The sequence below is a fragment of the Pelophylax lessonae genome, assembly GCF_965119305.1.
Source record: "Pelophylax lessonae genome assembly, chromosome: 10".
NCBI lineage: Eukaryota > Metazoa > Chordata > Amphibia > Anura > Ranidae > Pelophylax > Pelophylax lessonae.
Window position 1 is genome coordinate 56701783 of NC_138777.1, and position 5000 is coordinate 56706782.

Genomic DNA, 5000 nt, shown 5'->3' on the forward strand with positions numbered 1-5000 from the left:
ATATATACATATATGTTATATATGTATATATATATGTTTGTATATGTTATATATATATGTATATATATATATTATTTATACTGTATATCACACATTTTATATATATATATATATATATATATATATATATATATTTATATATATATATATATGTGTGTGTATATATATAAATATATATATATATATATATATATATATATATATATATATATATATATCCAGGAATAAAATTAGGTATTACATGTGCATATGTTTCTATATCTATATTTCTGTTACATATTTATACATCTATCTATATTTCTATAATCTCTCTCTCTCTCTCTTTCTCACTATATATATATATATATATATATATATATATATATATATATATATATATACATCCGCATAACTCTATCTATCTATCTATCTATCTAATATCTTTACAGTATCTTTCTACTTTTTATCTATTTATTTATTTATCTATCTTCCTTTCTATTTTTCTTATATCTAACTAATATCCTTACATTACCTTTCTTTCTTTCTTTCTTTCTTTCTTTCTTTCTTTCTTTCTTTCTTTCTTTCTTTCTTTCTTTCTTTCTTTCTTTCTTTCTTTCTTTCTTTCTTTCTTTCTTTCTTTCTTTCTTTCTTTCTTTCTCTCTCTATCTATCTATCTATCTATCTATCTATCTATCTATCTATCTATCTATCTATCTATCTATCTATCTATCTATCTATCTATCTATCTATCTATCTATCTATCTATCTATCTAGGCTTCAGGCCCAGTAACACAATCTTCTGCTAATTCTCTTGTTTAACCTGATTGCCCCTAACTCTACAAGTTATATATACATTACCACAATAGTGTCCTTTTCCTCCCATTACCTTCAGGCAAAATAGTTCTTGTCCTGTTGATTGGAAAACATCTGCCACATAAAAAAAAAGTAAAACTGATTCTAATGTGATGGTGTCTTTGATAATAAAAAGAAAAAATAAAGAAAGAAAAACAGTCAACAAAGACACGTGGAAGAAGTTTGCAAATGTTTGCTGAAGAGAGAAGGACACTTCAGGCATTTTTCTGAAGAGTGCTCAATAAACTCAAGTCAATGGCAGTTCACTCCTTGTGTTCTGAGACTTCAGGTTTTGTAAAAAAAAAAAAAAAACCGAGCTGGCCGGGAGCCATTCACAGCTCACAAAGCCCCTGTCTTCCAAATATTTATGCTCTTTACATCTGAATGATATTTTGCTCATCCCCATTGTCTTCTGAGGCTTTTTTAGGAAAATGCAAATCACCCCCTATTCACACACAAAGTAGCTTTTTACAACAAAAATGCTACTTACAAGGAAAATTATTTCATTCCTATTGAGAGCAGTACACAATTAGCAGGGACACCACTGGAGGTAGAGGAAAGAGGCAGGTGAATAATACCTTCTAGTGCATAAAAAAAGAAAGTATATATTCATATATATATATATATTGTCCTTAGATCAAAAAAGTTTGGAAGTCAGGAAATCCTTAAAAAAAAAAAAGCAAAAAAAAAAAAAAAAAAGAATTGAGTGTTAAATCCAATAATGAAACCTTGAACCAGCTTGTAAAAGTGGCGTTACTGTGACAAACACATACTTATAGAGAGGGGAAAAATACACAGATAAAAAAAAAATGTGAGCAGTGGAAGAAAAAAAAAAAAAAATCAGCTGTATTCATATTCAAAGGCAGGAGCCAATGGGGCCAGGCGCTGGGGGGGAGCAGCCAATAGGCAGTGGCGAGGCTAGCCCAGTGCTTTGCATAAAGCAATATTTTGTGTGCGGGGAAAGCTTTTCATTTGCATGTCTGGAGTGATTAGTGGGTTTGAAAGCAAGCCCAAGAACAGGCTCATTTCCCGCTCTGGTGGAGAGGCAGGAGGAAGTGTTTTCCTGGGAGATGATGACAGAGGTCAGCTCTGCGCTAATGGGCCAGTGAAGAAGAGTGGAGGCGAGGCACAAGAAGAGACTACACATACATTAATACACTTCACCCATCACCAATCAGCATAGGTGTGCTCTGTGCCTGCCACTGCACTCTGCACTGCCTGCCTGTGCCTGCACTGCCTCCTCTGCCTCCATCCTGCACACACTGACAGCCTCGCTTACTGTCAATCTCTGTCTCCTCTTCACAAGGCACAAAACATCGAGCCTCGGTGCCTGGGAACACCGCTTTTATTTCCTCATCACTACACAAGAACATCAGGGACTCAGCTTCCCTCATTACAGCCAGCTTCACCCTCATTGATCCAAGGGGGGAGTGTGACAGCCTGGGATGCCTCTGCAAGGTGAGTGAGAGCTTGTTCCTTGGGTGGGCACACTTGTGGGTGCAGTCCCTGATCACTTGTGGATGCAGTCCCTGATCACTTGTGGGTACAGTCCCTGATCATTTGTGAGCACAGTTCTTTATTATACTTGTGGGTACAGTCCTTGATCACTTGTGGGTGCAGTCCCTGATCACTTGTGAGCACAGTCCTTTGTGGGTACAGTCCCTGATCACTTGTGGTTGCAGTCCCTGATCACTTGTTAGCACAGTCCTTTGTGGGTGCAGTCCCTGGTCACTTGTGGGTACAGTCCCTGATCACTTGTGGACAAAGTCCTTTATTATACTTGTGGGTGCAGTCCCTGATCACTTGTCAGCACAGTCTTTTGTGGTGCAGTCCCTGATCACTTGTGAGCACAGTCCTTTATTACAATACACTTTCTGATTGTTTTTGTGGGTACATTTTTTGGATCACTTGTAAGCACAGTCCTTTATTAGACTTGTAGGTAGAGTCTTTGATTACTTGTGGACACAGTGCCTGATCAGTTGTGGGCACAGTCCTATATTACACTTCTGATCACTTGGAGATACAGTCCTTGTTTAGACTTATAGGTATTGATTAAATGCGAGTTCAGTCCTGTATTAGACTTGTGAGTACAGTCGTTGATTACTGTCAGTACAGTCCTTTATTAGACTTGTTAGTACAGTCCTTGATTACTTGTCAGTACAGTTCTTTATTACACTTGTAAGTATAGTTCTCGTTTACTTGTGGGCACAGTACCTGATCAGTTGTGGGCACAGTAACTGATCAGTTATGGGCACAGTACCTGATCAGTTGTGGGCACAGTACCGGATCAGTTGTGGGTACAGTCTTTGATCACTTGTGAGCCTTAACTACACTTATGGGTGCAGCCCTTGATCACTTGTGGGTACAGTCCTTTAATTACACTTATTGGTACAGCCTTTGATTCTTTGTGGATACTGTCCTTGATCTCGTTTGAGTTCAGTCCCTGATCACATGTTGGCACCTAATCACACTTGTTTACACAGTCCCATTATGAAAAAATTGGTACAGCTCCAATTGTGAGCACAGTCCCTGATCAACTGTGGGTGCAGTTCCAATTGCGGGTAAAGTTCCTGATCACTTGTAGGCACAGCCTCTGATCATACTTGTTGGCAGAGCCCTTGCTCACTCTTGCAGGCTCCATATACGATCACATTTGTGGGTTGACAAATTGTTGTGCTGCTTTGAAGCATGCAGAGCATTAGTGGTGGATTAGTATGAAAGTTCGGGTTGTGTTAATAGTAGACTGAGGTTTGTATTGCTGTGCTGAAACATGCTGTGCCCAGGGCTCTGAAATATAACCGGCACACGAGGCTACCATCGCCCTGCATAGATCCTGTGAACCAAGTTGTACCCCCCTTTGTGATAGTTGTGTAGCTGTATTCATAGTTGTGTTGCTATATTTCTACGGAAATCGTTGTGTAGCTGAATTCCCATTTATGTAGCTGTAATTTTATAATATTTGTTGTGTAGCTGTACTTCTATGATAATTGTTATTTATAGCTGTATTCAAATTTGTTTAGCTGTACTGCTATGACAATTGTTATGTAGCTGTACTCAAATTTGTGTAGCTGCACTGCTATGACAATTGTTATGTAGCTGTACTCAGTTTTGTGTAGCTTTATTGTTATCATAATGGTCGTGTAGCTTTAATGCTATGCTAATTGTTGTATAGCTATACTTACAGTTGTCTAGCTGTACTGCCACGATAATTGTTGTGTAGCTATACTGCTATGATAAATGTTGTGTAGCCGTACTCACAGTTGTGTAGATTTACTACTCTGCTAGATAATTGTTGTATAGCTGTACTGCTATACTTGTTGTGTAGCTGTAATGCTATGGTAATTGTTGTGTAGCTGTACTGCTATGGTAATTGTTGTGTAGCTATAATGCAATGGTAACTGTTGTATAGCTGCAATGCTATTATACTCGTTGTGTAGCTACAATGCTGAAATTATTGTGTAGCTGTTTTCACATTTCTGTAGCTGTACTTCTATATGAATTGTTGTATAGCTGTACTCACAGTTGTTGTGTTGTTGTACACCCTCTGTGATAGTTGTGTAGCTGTACTCACAGTTGTTGTGTTGTTGCACACCCTCTGTGATAGTTGTGTAGCTGCCCCCCTTCGTTGTGTATCTGTAGCTATGTAGTGTATTCAGCCCTTAGCTCTCCCTAGCTTCCTATAGAAAATGATGTCTGTGAGGTTACTTTCAAAAATAATTTAAAAATTACATTAAACTTATCCGTATTAACCCTCCCAGCACCTTACCCAACACCCACCCCCATTAGCCGTCTAATTAAAGTTAATAAAAATATTTTACCTATTTAATTTCTCTCTCTCCAGCCACTATGCGGTAAAAATAAAAAATGAGATTAAACATTTTGATGCTGTTAATATTTGCCACAGGCTTTTTATTTCCCAATAAATATGGATTGTGTTGTCATTTGCATGAACACACAGAGCAGTAGAAGACTGCATTAGTTGCAACGTGGGAAATATCCAGAGTGCGATTATTGTAGCTTTAATGGTTCACATCCAGAGTGCGATTATTGTAGCTTTAATGGTTCATTAAGGGAAGCATTTATTTTATTTTAGTAAAAAATAAATAATAAAAAAAAAGCGTTGCCTAAATTACATAAGCAATATTATTATTATTATTGTTCCTGCAGTT

General features: G+C 37.3%; 1 protein-coding gene and 1 long non-coding RNA gene across 3 annotated transcripts in view; one reads left to right on the forward strand and one right to left on the reverse strand.

The window, feature by feature from the left end:
* Positions 1-1440, reverse strand: part of LOC309565106 — an 18102-nt gene extending 16662 nt beyond the window's left edge. Inside the window, exon 1 of the long non-coding RNA XR_014225783.1 lies at positions 1322-1440. This is a non-coding gene — a long non-coding RNA (uncharacterized lncRNA). The remainder of the gene's footprint in view (positions 1-1321) is intronic.
* Positions 1-5000, forward strand: part of PAX6 (paired box 6) — a 55462-nt gene that overhangs the window by 8787 nt on the left and 41675 nt on the right. Inside the window, exon 1 of one of the 2 annotated variants that reach the window (XM_082269877.1) lies at positions 2062-2289. The exons of the other annotated variant lie outside the window; for it this stretch is intronic. The gene's annotated coding sequence lies outside the window, so the exon portion shown is untranslated. Of the gene's footprint in view, positions 1-2061; positions 2290-5000 lie in introns of those variants that run through there. 2 annotated transcript variants of the gene reach the window in all.